Source organism: Apodemus sylvaticus, chromosome 4, assembly GCF_947179515.1.
Source record: "Apodemus sylvaticus chromosome 4, mApoSyl1.1, whole genome shotgun sequence".
Classification (NCBI taxonomy): Eukaryota; Metazoa; Chordata; class Mammalia; order Rodentia; family Muridae; genus Apodemus; species Apodemus sylvaticus.
The window spans coordinates 156,213,802-156,230,403 of record NC_067475.1 but is presented as its reverse complement, the minus strand read 5'-3'; the positions used below and the strand labels follow the sequence as shown (position 1 = coordinate 156,230,403).

Genomic DNA, 16,602 nt, shown 5'->3' with positions numbered 1-16,602 from the left:
GGAACTCTGGTGGAATCCCAGATAAAAGGACATGGAAAAAAGATACTATGGTTTTTGTTTCATTTCTTCTCTGGTATTAGAATCAATTTCTTTGTGATTCCAGCATAGCCTAAAGACTACCAGATCTCCAAGAATCCTGTAGGATCAAGGACTAGATTAAGTTTGTGGGGACAGCCAGCATTGTGGACTGAACAACTACGTGAATTTCAGCCTTCGAAGCATAAGGCAGCCATTTTTAGACTACCTAGACCATGCCCTGAATCCAGATCCAATAAATCTTTTGTATATATGCATAATCTTGTATATGCATCTTCACACTTGCATACGTTTTGTTAGTTCTATTCTTTTAGAGAACCATGACTAACACAGATTGTGGCTTTGGGAGTGGATCAGCCTGAGAGAGCAATGTGTGTTGTAGGCTACAAAGCGTTAAGGGTGGGATACTGTAAGCCCTTTGACATTGGATATGGAGGTACTGGATTTGGGGTTCTGACCTTGTATTGACCCAATGTGTCCTCACTATGCTTTCAATTCAGAATGGCAATGACAATATTTTGTGGCATTTGTATAATGGAAGTGATTTGTTTTTTGGTTTCATTAGGGATTATGCTTAAGAGATTGTGTTGAGTCTTCAAAGGGAATTTTGAACTATAAAATAAAATGTCGATATTGCAAAAGACTACAGGGGCTTTTGAAGTTAGTCTAAATTAATTTTACATTATGATGTAGTCCTGACTTTATGAAGACAGAAGGAATGGAATGTGGTGGTTTGAATAAGAATGTTCCCTCACATGAATTATACAACTTGGTTCCCAGTTGATGGCTTTGTTCATGAAAAATATAGGAAGCGTGGCTCTGTTGGAGGAAGCATGTCATTCGAGGTGGACTTTGGGAATTTAAAGACTTCCTCAAACACCAGTTGTTCTCTATTCTTTGTTCTTCTGGTTCAAGATGCAAGCTCTCAGTTTCCTGCTCCTCCTACTATATTTGCTGCTATTTTCTCCTCATGAAGGAATCGTAACCTTCTGGACCCATAAGCCAAATAAGTTCTCCCTTTTGTATGTTGTCTTTGTTATGGTGGTTTTTCACAACAACAGAAAAGTAACTAATACAGATGGATGAAAGGAAGGAGGAAGGGAGAGAGAGAGAGAGACAGAGGGAGAGAGGAAAAAAAGAAAGAAGAAAAATAAGACAGCCAACCACTGTTTTCAATCTCTTGAATGGCTTTGGTTAAGAAGTGTTGGCTAAATTTGGTGGAGAAAGGAGGTGGAGAGGAAGAACTGGGAGGAGAGGAGGGAGGGGAAACTGGTTGGGATGCAGTATATGAGCAAATTACAAAAAAAAAAAAAAAAAACACTTAAATACTGAAATAAAAAAGTGTTGGATAACCTAGAGGGCTTGGTAAGAGGTATGGTTCCTTTTGGTCATTTATCAGCATCTCAATTCCTTGAGTTATCATTGTCTTTCTCTACAGTGACTGGCTGTCCATCCATCAGGGAAGATAAGGAAAATGTAATTTGGCTAGAGCTATCTTACTTTAATTTAAGACTGGTTTGTTATAATATAGAAAGAATAAAATAAAACTTCAAATTTTACTGATAAGCTCCCCAAAACTTACTGTGATAGCACTTGAGGACACAGAAATAAGGATAGGACATGAGGAAGTTTATTATATAGTACGTAGGGTGGGAAGAGGGGGGTTAATATGGTATGGGGATTGGGATGCAGAAGGCTTTTACAGTGAGAGGGCTAGGATGTCAGAGGCTGATACAATGCGAGAGGTAGGATGTGGGGAGTTTATACAGTACTGAAAATAAGATGTAGGGCAATTACACGGTGAGAAGGGTAAAATATGGGAAGTGACACAGTAAGAGGAACAGAATGAAAAGAGTTTATAAAATCAAGCAATTGGAATGAGGTAGGCTTATATAGTAAGGGCTAGAATGAAAGGTGCTTTATATATAGAGAGAGTGGGACACAGTGGTGTTGTACAGTGATTATAAGTTAAGATTTATATCAACCCATGCTAAACATCTTTCTTTTCATGCAAATTCTTTTGAATTCTGTAAATCATTATTTTCTTCCAACCTCATTCCCAGCTGTCTCTTCAGCTTCCTCTTTTTATGTAGAACAACACATTCCTTCACTCAAGGACATAACTGAGTGCATTTATAAGTCTGTGGGGAGGTGGGCGGGGCTGAGAGGTGGAAGGCAATTACATGACTTGCAATGTAATACGTTTGATTTTATCATGTGGAGATTGAGCATTTTGTTCTTATTAGTAATACAAGTTAAAATCAGAAATACAAATTCCTCCTTTAGTGTTGTTGGCTGCCCCAGTGGTAGTTTTCCATTTGGCCCAGTGGCTTACTTATATCTGTTTGATGAAGGAGGATGTAGGAAGGACAGGAAGGAAGCCAGGAACTATAGTTCTGGAGAGGATATGCCTGCCTTTGTTACAGGGCTGCGGAGATCATGTGAGACTCAGAACCTGAATATCTTCTTTCAAGCCGTAGTAAGCTGCTTCTTGTTGGGCTTATAGTTGGCCAAGCAACTAGTCAGGTGATGCCCCAGTTTCCCTAGGAGGAAGTGCGGAGTGTGTATCTCTCATACCTTAGCTCCTGCCCTTCATGTGACCCCAAAGGCTTTGATCAGACACTTAACTTCTCACCGAGCACTGTAGGCCATTGCCCCACTAATTTCTCTGTCCACGAAATGGTTTTCCATGAGACAAGGGAATGAATGGGCATCCAGCTGCTTTGAAAATCAGAAGACAACCTGAATATAGACACTGTCACAACCTCAAGAGCCAATAAAAACATTAAAAAAGCATTATGGCTCTCTGTATCTTTGGGGAGAACTCTTGTGTGAAGGGTTATAATTATCAGCCAGACTGCTATAATAAATATAGGACAAATGGGAGTGAATCTTCACTGTGATGGCTGCTACAAGTCCCAAACCACAAGGTCAGCAGAGTGGATGATGTTATGCCTTCCAAATTATTGTCTTCTTAGTCTCCCAGTCTCCCAGAGGTCTTCCCTCTCTATGCATGTGCACTCAAATCTCCTTTTGTTACAGGGAGATACCACTCATAGTGGGTTAGGGCCCACTCATTTTCATTTTTCTTTAAGGGTGTCTTTAACAAGTACATCTCCCAAAACACTATAGTCAGAGGTCTTGAAGTTTACATTTTATAGAAATTTTGGAAGAACACAACTACCTATAAATCAGAGGGCTACCTTTCTTTTTTCATGTGTTAATTTCATTCAAATTTTTGTTTTAGCACTGATTTCTTTTAATTTGTGTAAGTTATTTTGTGAACAGTCATTGTAGCATTCAGATTTCTTTTGTCTTTTGTCTTTTTGGGTTTGGCATTGAAGGTTTTTTAACAAGGACGGTATTGTCCCAGCACATTCGTCCTTTGAGGCTTGTTCATTGTCTTTCTCTCAGTTCACAAAGGAGTAAACATTGCTGGTGATTTGTCTTAGGTAGTGATCAGTTTGCAAAAAGAGAGAAGAGATTTCCAGTGCATGAGATCTGCCTTAAAGCAGTAATTCATGATTAGTAGTTGGCCAAACCACTTTCTGGTGGCAGTCTGAATTCAGTAGTATCCTATGCCTTTTTTAGATCAAGGCCAAAGAAATAACTAATTTTCACAAGGTTTAACAAAAATTTATACAAGTGATAAGGGGTACATAATTTGTTAGAAAACAGAGCATAGCAAATACTTTCTAATCTGTCAAGGCAGCAAATGTACAAAAGATTCCACATACCTTTTTAATTTTCATTAAATATTTTCATAAGTGATTTCCCATGCATTTCACTATCTGTGCTATAAAGGGCTTCTTCCTAGAAGGAGTAACTCAAAATTTTGCTAGCCTCTCGGGTTTACTTCAATCAACAAACTGTTCAGACTCTTCATAGGTACTACGACTGAGCTGGGCTGAAACGTAAGTGTAAAATTAGCTACAACAGCTGGACCTCAAAACCTTCCAAACTGTCACATGCTTTATTGCTGAATTCTCCATTGGAGATGCTACATCTTAGATGGCCCTTTAACCTTCTTTACTAAAAATGATTTTTAAAATTGTGTCTGTGTGTATGTAAACCATGTGTATGGTGGTACTTGAGTAGATCAGAAAAGGTCATTGGTTCCTCAGGTGCTGAAGTTACATGTGGCTATAGCCTAGCAACATGGGCACTGAATTCAGGTCTTTTGGTAGAACAGTAATCACTTTTAACTAATGAATCACCTTTCCATACTTTCTTCAACTCTCTTTAAAATGAAGTTTTGCTGGCCAAGGTGGCAAGTTCCACACAGGCTCTTGCTTCTAACCACAGGTAAAACCATGACTCAGACCACAAGGTAGCCAAGGACAAATAATGTATGCTGAGAACGTTTTACAGAAAGCTTTCCTTTTTGTTAAATCTCAAAGAATTTATGTTGGCTAAGTATTATTCAAAGTTTGGAAATGTGAAAAGAAAAGTGAATATCATGAGTTACTCGTAGTTCTAAAAGTAAAATCCACTCATTTCAGAACACAATCCAGGGAAGAGAGTACACATACACACACACACACACACACACACACACACACACACACACACACACACATACACACACACACAGTTAGATGATGAACTCATGGGCTCAAGAAATCTGCCTTGTCTCAAACCCTTAAGAATCTAAAAGTACAGTGTGCATAACCATGGATTTCACAATGGCCTGATTTCACAATTTACCCACAGCTGGGATTTAAATGTGTATTTGGAACTGTTCAAATAATAGAGGAGTTGGCTTATACATGGTAAATTTTAAGAAAATAATTCAGAATTTTCTCAAATAATTTATCAAAAGTAAGAAATGATAGAGGAATAATCTATGTAAAGGCCACCAGGAAGATTTGCATTTACAGCAAATGAGCTCTTGTAACCTGGACCACAGCAACATTTGTTGGTCAAGTGTATGGAGAGTGCTAATTCACAATAGTTCCAGAACAGAAGGTATGAGCATAGCCCATGGTGAATATAGCTGAATAGAGAGCCATGGTCCTCCTACCTGGGGAAATGGTTCAACTTGTGAGGGTCCAAGCATGAAGAACTGAGTGTGAGTCCCAATCACTGGATAGTACATAGCGGTAATGACAAAACTGGGTAGGGGAAGACCTTTGGTATTTGCTGTCAGTCTAGCTATTGGTGAGCACCAAATGCAGTATGAGACTCTGTTTCAAAAATTAGTATGGAAAACAACTGAAAAAATACTCCAGCCTTCAAATGTACGTGTGCATACACATGTCTGCATACACATACACAGACACACACATGAATCAACACATACATGCACTATTCCCCATAAACATGAACATATCAGTCAGTCAGTCAGTCAGTCAGTCAGTCAGTCAGTCAGTCAGACACACACACACACACACACACACACACACACACACACGCATGCTCACACACATACACACACACACACACACTGGCACTGAGGATATCAGCAGACAGCATATACCAGCACGTGCAGAATCATAGCATCCAGAGCCCTCCATGGGGAACACAGGTCTGGAATGAAGCATCACAGAAAATGTCTGGAGACTGTCAGAGACAAATAGAGATGAAAGGGACCCTCAGAATTTGACTGTCGGATGTTATTGAAGTACAGAGTAAATCTACTTGTTAAACTAATGTGAATAACCTGAGAGGCATAGAATCCATAAATACCTGTGAAACTTATAGTGTTTTTGGCTTTAGAAACAACAGTTCTTTTCTGTGTCTTGTTAATAATTCTGAGGGTTAAATTAGAATATACCAAATTTTATAAATATGGAATCTACTCACTCCAACTCTTAGCATGACCAACACTCTCTAACGGAGCAAAATAATATGCCTTTACTTGTTTTTCATAAACAATACTGGTCTGGGTGGCTGGTCTAATGAACAAGAATCTTTGTTTAACAGTATAAGAACAGAAATAGATACTGATACATTTTTTTCATTTTTAAAAATTCATGCTTATAAATTCACAATTTTGTTTGGAAATTACATTCCCAAGCCATACTGCATACACTGTTATTTTCTCTTTAGATATTTAGACATTTTGCACTTGCTTTAGCGTGTTTCTCTTCTGTGTTACTAAATGATGACAAATGACACCAGGGCCTGGACTCTAGAATTTTTTTTATTAGATATTTTCTTAATTTACATTTCAAATGTTATCCCCTTTTCTGGTTTCCCCTCCAAAAACACCCTATCCCATCTCTCCCTCTCCCTACTCACCAACCCACCCACTCCCTCTTCCCTGTCCTGACATTTCCCAATATTGGGGCATCTAGCCTTCTCAGGCCCAAGGGTCTTTCCTCTCATTGATGACCAACAAGGCCATCCTCTGCTTGAGCTTTGTTCTGTCTGTGAATTGAATCTTGGGTATTCCAAACTTCTGGGCTAATATCCACTTTTCAGTGAGTGCATACCATGTGTGTTCTTTTGTGATTGGGTTACCTCACTCAGAATAATATTTTCTAGTTCCATCCATTTGCCTAAGAATTTCATGAATTCATTGTTTTTAATAGCTGAGCAGTATTCCATTGTGTAAATGTACCACATTTTCTGTATTCATTCCTCTGTTGAGGGACATCTGGGTTCTTTCTAGGTTCTGGATATTATAAATAAGATTGTTATGAACATAGTGGAGCATGTGTCTTTATTACATGTTAGAGTGTCCGGACCCGTGGGACCTAGTTATTTGGGGAGCTGAGGGAAACCCAAGCTTGAAAGAGAGAAATGGGCGGGAAAAGGGAGCAAGGCCAAGCAAAGGGGGGTCTTGTCAAAGCCTCTTTAATGAAAAACAAAACGCCTGGTTCTGAACACTCGTAAGAAGAAGTAGGGAGGGGCTGAGGGGAATGCTAAAAGCACAGAAGGAGGAAAGGTCATCCAGGATGGATGTTGACTGTGGCATCCAGCAGCGATTCTGGTATGCTGGTTCTGCTAGACAACCCCAGGTGCTCGGCCTTGTGTGAAGAAGGGGGTGGTTAAGCTGTAAACCTAAAGGTCAGTGGAATCTCAAAGTGAGAGCTGTTGAGGGTCTGATTTTCCACAGTTTGGTCTCCGACATAGGAGAATCTTCTGGGTATATGCCCAGGAATAGTATAGCTGGGTTCTCCGGTAGTACAATCTCCTGTTTTCCGAGGAACTGCCAAACTGATTTCCATAGTGGTTGTACCAGGTTGCAATCCCACCAGCAGTGGAAGAGTGTTCCTCTTTATCCACATCCTCTCCAGCACCTGCTGTCTACTGAGTTTTTGATCTTCACCATTCTGAATGGTATGAGGTTGAATATCAGGGTTGTTTTGATTGCATTTCCCTGGTGACTAAGGGTGTTGAACATCTCTTTAAATGCTTCTCAGCCATTCATATTCCTCAGTTGAGAATTCTTTGTTTAGCTCTGTACCCCATTTTTAATAGGATTATTTGGCTCTCTGGAGTCTAACTTCTTGAGTTTTTTGTATATATTGGATATTAGCCCTCTGTAGGATGTAGGGTTGGTAAAGATCTTTTCCCAATTTGTTGTTTGCCATTTTGTCCTACTGACAGCATCCTTTGCCTTACAGAAACTTTGTAATTTTATGAGGTCCCATTTGTAATTTTTGTAAGGTGGTTGCTTCAAGGTTACTGACCCACTGGAGGCTGTCTAAGGACCACTCTCAGCATTAGGCTCAGAGAAGTCTAGTGTTTTCTATTAAAAGAAACATCTTCCTGTTTTCTCCTATTGAGTGCAATTGTTGTGGATGCTGGGGATTTTCTTAACAGAAGTTGGTACAGAGGATTATTTCCACATTCTTTGCTTTTTATCTAAGGGAGAAACAAAAGTTATAGTGCAAACACATATTATGTGGATGTTAGTCCACAGGGCAAAAGAGAATCAGTTTCTAATTGAGTATACTTCCCTTAAGGAAAGACCAGGTAAAAATTCAGAGAGATGGATTATCTCTGACTTTCTTGTTTAAGCATAGCAGTAAAGAATTAGTACATGGCAAACATCTAATGTAATACAGAGCCTTTTAAAATTCAGAGTGGGGATTTATTTAGTTTCCAAATACTTTAAATTATCAAAGCTATTTATTAAGATTTAACATTAATTTGTCTGTTTAGCTGAAGTGGTGGGAAGAAAACAACCACTCTTTTAAATGTTTTTTTTTTTTAAAGCCACAACTTTGCTGTTTATGGGATCTGCGTTTTATGTAGAAAGAGAGTGCCCCGCACTTAGGATGATGAGTTTGTAGACAATTCAACCCTGTTCTTAGGATTTCAGAATTGTAAGTTTCAAATGCAGGCCCTTTTACATTGAACACACATGTGTGTGACCGAACAAGCTATATTTGCCCTTCCTTCCTTCATTCATTCCTTCTTTCCTTTTTCCTTTGTTCCTTCTCTTCTTCCTTCCTTCCTTCCTTCCTTCCTTCCTTCCTTCCTTCCTTCCTTCTTTCCTTCCTTCCCTTTACTCAGGCTCTCTACATACAGCCTAGGTCTTCCAAGTCCTGGGATTAGAGACCTGTCATGATGCCTGACTAGAAGTAAAAACTTAAGAAGTAAAAATAAATAAAAATAAATGCTTTAAGGAATATGATGAATCCTTAGTGTTTCTTAAAGGAATCAGAAGGAGCAAGATAATGGAAGTCTGTGAAAAGATTCTGATGGTTTTTCAAAAGGGCAAAATATTAAGGATCTTTGGGTTCCCCTGGCATTTGTTAGGGTATGTTAGACTTTGGTTGTGAAAGCTTGGTGACACCTTGGTGAATATTTCTTTGATACTTTCTTGAAAATCAGACACGTGGGCAAGTAACAGCACATAGGAGATTAGTGATCATATGTGTGAATAGTGATCCTATTGTCCTGCTGCTGTTCAAATAAGGAGACTGAATCTCAGAAGGATTAAGCCATGTGCTGAAGGATACACAATTCTTTCAAAGAGGGATTTTATATGATTCCAATGTCATTTCTTCAAACAATTTGAGACCACTGCAGTGGGTTTGGTCTAATGCTGCTTATATTCTAATGTTGAGTCCCCAAAATTATTTGCAGGAGAGAGTTCCCACATAAGACACTGTGTGACCCTGCCCCCTGTTAATTCCTATTAGTAAATAGAGATGCCAGAGGCTAATAACTGGGGAAAAGAGACATGGTGGTGGGGGTTAGGTTTCCTGGCCTAGAGACCATGAGAAAGGAGGCAGGGGATCTGCCATGCTGGGATAGTATGGAAGAAAGGAGAGATGCTACACCTGAGCACAGTGCAGGACAGAGAGGTATAGCTGTCATGTGAAGGACTCAGAAGAGCACAGCCCAGTCGGGCAGACCTCTGGGTCCAGAGCCAAGACACAATGTAAAATTAGTTAATAATAACTCAGGATCTACCTCATGGACGTTAGGCAGTGGCTGGGCTATTGAGGTGTGAAAGGCATGTCAAAATAAAACGGCTGCGTGTATCTCTTTCGTTGGGGAATGTAGATCGTTGAGGCGGGTAGTGAATCTGAAGCTGAGATTAATTAATTATTTCTGTAACTACTGTTACACAAAGCTGGAAAAAGCTGGCTCCTTCAGTTGTCTTAAAACCTAGGCAGTTTCAACAGCAAATCAATAAAAGCCCACCTGGTTAGTGATAGAACTCTTCCATAATTAGAAACATTGAAGCCATAAAGCATATTTGCTGACAAAGAAACTCCCCATTCTAACTAATTTGCAAGTAGTCTTATAGAATGTGTTCATTGTATTAAATTGTTTTACCTAAAAAAAAAAAATCTTGATTTTCTTCAAGCACTTAAAGTTTACTTTTGTAGTTTGGCTTACATGTATAGGCTAGTCAATGTTCCAAATAAGTATAAATATAATTTTTGCTGACTTGGAAGCAGAATATATATAAATATTGACAAGTATAAATCATTCTGCTGTAGTCATTGTGTTCAGTACCTTTTTTAAAACATGAAGCAAGAGAAGTCTCAGGGCCTGGGGACTTCACTGGACTGAGAGAACCCATGTTTATGTGCTTCAGACAAAAGACTTAACAGGATCCTGGACATGAGTCATCCTTTGTTTCTGCACATTCTTGTGCTCCATTTACATAAATAAATGTGTAAATTATATCTACTTGATTTTGTTCTTAAAATAAACTTCCCTTTTAAAAAGGAAATCCATATGGCTTTAGAATTAGGAAGACATTAACTTATTAGAACATTTTAGAAGTAAAGAAGCAGAGACCTCAGTGAGTCAGATACTAAAAAGAACAAACACCGAAGCTTAGAAAACTCACAACAAGAGATGACATAGAGCGGCTTCTTACAATGTTCATTCTCATGAAGAAACAGGGCATAAAACAGTTCCACTAATCAGGAGATTAATGGATGTTTTTAATATACTGAATATTTGGGAAAAATAAGAATTGGCCTTGTGGGAAAAAAAGCATGATAATCACCTGTGACAAACACTAAGGAGGAAAAAGGCCAATATAGTTTAAAAAAGAAAAAAATGTATTATTTTTCAGGAACTATTCTTGGTTACATTAACTAAAACAGGACTGGAAAAGAAGAAAATAAGAACGTTGGATGAAAGATCTGAGTAAAAGAGTAGGGAAGTTGGTATATAGAAACAGAATATTCTGCTTATGGTGAAAAAAAGCAATGACATCATATTTAAAATTACAATGACAATGTTTTCTTCTTCCATTTCCTTAGTGTTCCTTGGGATTTAAGAGGGTGAAACAAATGTCTTATAAGATTCTAATGAGACTTGGCTAGTGGGGACCCCCAAGTGAACAACTTGGAGCTGGGGATCAGTGCTTTTGTAAGAGGAATTTATTGTTCCAACCTGCTGGCAGAGACCCTGGGGGGCCTGTTCTTTATACAGTTTTCATACAGTTTCCAGGGGCACAATAGGGCATCAGCAACTAGGCAAAATGTGATTGGCAGAACAGTGTGACTTTTAAACTGATTGGTCCTTAGGCAATGATATAGCAAGTGCTTCCCTTATCTGCTGGTGGCCAACAGTTGGTCAGTCCCCCTGAGGAACATGTCTATATGCTGTGGGCATCCTTCATCTGCAGGTGTCAATGGTTGGTCCCCATTGTGGCCTAAGGAATGCAATTAGCCTCTCCCTTCCAGAGGGAAGGGGCCTGGTGGAATTTTCTAAAGGTGCTGAACTGACCTCTTTGCTTTCATTCTGAACATCTGGTACAGTGGTACAGCCATGGATCTTTGCATTTATCTATATTCTCTACAAGGAGAGGCTTCTTTGAGGCTAACAGAGGCATTTGTCTCTGTATAGAAACACAGATATGCTGGGGTAGTTTGATGCTATCTCAGTTCAGTTAGGAAGTCTTCTTAGTTATGAGAATGGGAGGTAAAAACTAGTCGTATACGGCAGAGGCCCCAAAGCAGCAGTTTTCAGAACCTCCTTCCTAGAGGCAAAATATTCTTGACCTATCAGGTCAAAAATAGTCCTGCTTTTTGTTGTTTGTTTGCTTTTCTTTTCAGTGAAAATATATTGACAGTATTATCTCTGCCTCTCCTCCCTCTTATTTCTTGCTCCCATGTCCACCACACTTCTCAAATTCATGGTTTCTTCTTCTTTGAACCCTTGTTGTTACCTACAAACAAATAAATATTTAAATGTAATTTACTTAGTTCATTCACTGTTGTCTGCATACATATATTTCTAGGGCTGGCCAGATGGCACTGCATAACCAAACAAGAAGCTCGTTCTGGGAGAGAATATTTCTCCCTCTCTCAGTAATTGTTTATTGTTTGCAGCTCTTCCTCTCAGGGTGGACTTCATGAAATGTCTTCCAAGTGTTAGGATGACAACTCTGGGAATTTCTAAGATCTTGTTTAGGTAGCCATGTTATTGAGATTTTATGGGTGTAGCTTCCCTGTCATATCTAAAAGGCATATTTTTGTAGCAGACTTCCTAGTCCTCTGGATTTTGCAATCTTTTTTTCTCTCGTATGATTTTCCACTGAGCCTTAGATTCATTAGTTCTGCTGTAGATACTTCAATTGAAGCTGTCCCATGATCACTTGCTTTGCATTTTGAGAAGTTGTGGCTTTCTGTAATTATCTCTTATTGCAAAAAGAAGCTTCTTGTTGTTGTTGGAGTGAGAGCTATACTTATCTTTGATTATTTTAAATGTAGTTAAAATCATATTAGTTTTAGAAGGTGGTAGCATTAGGTTCTCCTTCAGGATCCATGGTTTACCACAACTGGCACTACAGTATTTCTTAGTCTCTGGTTGCTTTCATGTGTTGAATTCTAAATGAGCATCTCTGCCAAAAGTTTGTACATGCCTAGGTGACCTGAAATGAGGTGAGGCACGAGAATACCAACTTCACTCTCGTTTCTGTCATAATCCTTTACAAAGGTTTCAGATAATTAGCTTGATTTGTGAAACCCATTCTGGTATATAAGAGCTCTGTTTTCACTCATAAATCTTTTAATAAGCTTCTCTCTAAAACCTACCTCTTTGGATCTGTGAATTACGTCCTTCAAATTTATTTATTTATTTATTTATTTATTTATTTATTTATTTATTTATTTAAATTACCTTTACTCTTTTTTTTTTACATTCCAGTTGTTATCCCTCTCCAGGTCCATCGACCCTCTGACCGTTCCTTACCCCGTTTCTCCTCCTCCAGATACAAGAGGATGTTCTCCCGCCCCAACCCTGCTAGGCATCCCCACTCTCTGGGGCCTCAAGTCTCTCAAGCGTTGAGTGCATTTTCTCATCCTTCAAATTTATAAGACAATAATCTGAGAACTCCTGGCTCAGGCTGTCCATTTAGTTTTCCTCGACTCTTATCTCCCTGGGAAGAGAAAGGCTCCATCATTCTCAAAGACACTCCAGTATTCCCGTAGGATTAGGTTCTCCTCCAGGATCTAAGACTTCTTCACACATGGGTTCAGCACAAGGCTTACAGTAGTAGGCATGCCTCACATCCAATTAGGAAACAGCTTGCTGCCTCCATGAAAGTCATGTCCCCGTCCCTGTCACACTTAAGCCCTCTTCCTTCCGCCTGTTCCCCAATCATCCCCCTCCCATTTCCCTGTCTTGGTATCCCCCTACAATGCTACTTAAAGTCTTTCCAGGACCAGGGCCCTCTCCTTCCTTCTTCTTGGGAATGATTCATGTTAATTGTGTCTTGAGTATTCAGAGTTTCTGGGCTAATTAATATCCACTTATCAGTGACTATATTCCATGTGTATTCTTTTATGATTGGGTTACCTCACTTGGGATGATATTTTCCAGTTCCAACCATTTGCCTAAGAATTTCATGAATTCATTGTTTTTAATTGCTGTGTAGTATTCCATTGTGCAAAAATACCACATTTTCTGTATCCATTCCTCCATTGAGGGACATCTGGGTTCTTTCCAGCTTCTGGCTATTATAAATAAGGCTGCTATGAACATAATGGAGCATGTGTCTTTATTGCATGCTGGGGAATCCTCTGGGTATATGCCCAGGAGTGGTATAGCAGGGTCCTCCGGAAGTGTCATGCCCACTTTTCTGAGGAATCACCAGACTGGTTCCAGAGTGGTTGTACCAGCTTGCAATTCCACCAGCAATGGAGGAGTATTCCAGCACCTGCTATCTCCTGAGGGTTTTTTTTATTTTATTTATTTATTTTTTTAATCTCCTGAGTTTTTAATTTTAGCCATTCTGACTGGTGTGAGGTGAAATCTCAGGGTCATTTTGACTTGCATTTCCCTAATGATTAATAATGTTGAACATTTCTTAAGGTGCTTCTCAGCCATTTGAAATTCTTCAGGTGAAAATTCTTTGTTTAGCTCTGTACCCCATTTTAATAGGGTTATTTGGCTCTCTTGTGTCTACCTTCTTGGGGTCTTTGTATATATTGGATATTAGCCCTCTGTTGGATATAGGGTTGGTGAAGATCTTTTCTCAATTTGTTGGTTGCCATTTTGTCCTTTTGACAGTGTCCTTTGCCTTACAGAAACTCCCATCAAAATCCCAACTCAGTTCTTTATAGAGTTAGAAAGAGCGATTCTCAAATTCATCTGGAATAACAACAACAACAACAACAACAACAACAAAAAACCAGTATAGCTAAAACTATTCTCAACAGTAAAAGATCTTCTTGGGGAATCAGTATCCCAGACCTCAAGCAGTACTACAGAGCAATTGTGTTAAAAACTGCATGGTATTGGTACAGTGACAGGCAGGTAGATCAATGGAATAGAATTGAAGACCCAGAAATGAACCCACACACCTTTGGTCACTTGATCTTCAGAAAAAGGAACTAAAACCATCCAGTGGAAAAAAGATAGCCTTTTCAACAAATGATGCTGGTTCAACTGGAGGTCAGCATGCAGAAGAATGCGAATCGATCCATTCTTATCTCCTTGTACTAAGGTCAACTCCAAGTGGATCAAGGACCTCCACGTAAAACCAGACACACTGAAACTAATAGAAAAGAAACTGGGGAAGACCCTTGAGGACATGGGCACAGAGGAAAGGTTCCTGAACAGAATACCAATAGCTTATGCTCTAAGATCAAGAATTGACAAATGGACTTTGTATTCTAACACTAATTAAACCACATCTCTCTGCCTTCCTGCAGACACTAGCAGGCACCCTACTGGGAACATATCTGTAAATCTGTGGCTACCTGGGGTCCTGAATTTCAGGATCTTCTCACACCCAGAGACTTGGTAACTCATTTTCTTAGGTAGACTGTTTGTCATAGTTGATTCTGGGTTCCCTGGTGTTACAGGGAGAGGCAAATAGCCTCTTAGTTTGCAAAGTAAAGACAGGTTCCAAGGAGCTTAGAGACCTTAGGCATCAAAGGCTCTCTGCCCTTTCAGTGAATGTACCAAAGAGGTCTTTCCTCCACACTCCTCTATGTCCCCTACTGACCCTCTTCTCTTCCTCCCCTCTTTCGCAAATGCCTTGAAGCAGGCCTCTTTGTTGTTCTGGGTCGCCCCAGATACCCTTTCATTCATTTTTGGATATCTGATACATCCTCTCTGGTGTCAAATAAACCTTGAGCCCTCAAAGAACAATTTTCATGAGATAGCCAGACACAGATGCTCTCTGGGCCCTAATTTTGTTCCAGTAGAAATAACTCACCATGAACTATAGTAATATATTTTACTCACTAGAATCTTCAATTGAATTATCAGTGAAACTGATTTATACCTGATAGGTGAGTGATTAAGAGACTTGGTGTCTTGTGTCTGTCCCTTTAGTTGACTGTCTCCTCATTTTTGAATCAGGTAACACTGAGTTCATTATGTAAACAGGTTAATCATTAAAATGCATTATCTAATGCAAGGATAGGAGAATTGGGGTAGCATCCTTTCAGAGAAGGGGAGGGAGATGGGGGGAAAGGATTGTTGGAACCGGAACCGGTGACTGGGGACAGTGAGAGGCATATAAAATGAAAAATTTTTAAAATTTTAAAAGAACGAATGAAAGAAAAATGTATTATCTATGACTGTAATATACTGTGAGCTTAATCCTCTGCTGATGGGTACTAATATTTGTTTCTTGACGACATGATTGTGCCTTATCCCCCTTCCGCTTACTCCCAAAAATTCAAGCAGTGATAGTCTTTGAGCTCTTTCATAAGACAATTCTGCACTGTACTTCAGGAATTACCGAACAGAGTAGGTTGCCCTTAACCCATCTAGCACAAATCCAGGATGCTCTGAAATAAAATCTCTCAAAGTTGTGTCCATGTCCCATGGAATATTACCAACTGTTAGCCATCCTAGATGTTCAACTAAAATCTGTGGCCAGCTTGCTCGTCTCAATAGCCTGGTCATTACAGCAGCACTGGCCCCCGTTAGCTCAGGACAGAGACTTAGTTTCCACCAGGATCAGGCCTGCTTTATACCTAGAAGAAAAAGTACTCTTATATCTGTTTCATGCTCTAAGGTCCTGCATCTCTATCTAACCACTTTACCATGAAAACAGAATGACTAGTTTCTTCAACTAAAATACAGTTACTAGTTTTCAGGAATTCCTCTGTACTTAGTGATTGGCATCATGGGGATAGAAGTGAGAGAATAACAATATATATGTCTCTGCTCAAAGAAACTTGCAAACATGTAAGACATTGCTATGCAAAATGGCCAACACCTTATTTCTTTTAAGGGGCTTTGAAAACATAGAAAGAAATCCAGGTCATACAAAGAATATTGGAAATGATCTCAACAAAAAAGTTGCTTGTAAATTTAAGCAGAAAACTGAGCTTTCTTTACAATGTGAGTATCCGTGCTCACTTTGGCAGCACATATACTAAAATTGGAACGATACAGAGAAGATTAGCATGGCCCCTGCACAAGGATGACATGCAAATTCATGAAGCGTTCCATATTTTTAGGCATGCAATCAGGACACATGCCCCACTATGTTCATAGTAGTCTTATTTATAATAGTCAGAAGCTGGAAAGAACCCAGATGCCCCTCAATGGAGGAATGGATACAGAAAATGTGGTATATTTACACAATGGAGTACTACTCAGCAATTAAAAACAATGAATTCATGAAATTCTTAGGCAAATGGTTGGAATTGGAAAATATCATCCTAAGTG

The 16,602-nt window shown here is 39.3% G+C and overlaps 1 non-coding gene across 1 annotated transcript; it reads left to right on the top strand.

Moving 5' to 3' along the window:
• Positions 1–16,282: 16,282 nt before the first annotated feature.
• LOC127683785 (U6 spliceosomal RNA) lies at positions 16,283–16,389 on the top strand. The gene has a single exon (XR_007977590.1). It is a non-coding gene; the product is annotated as a U6 spliceosomal RNA (small nuclear RNA).
• The last annotated feature ends 213 nt before the right edge of the window (positions 16,390–16,602 follow it).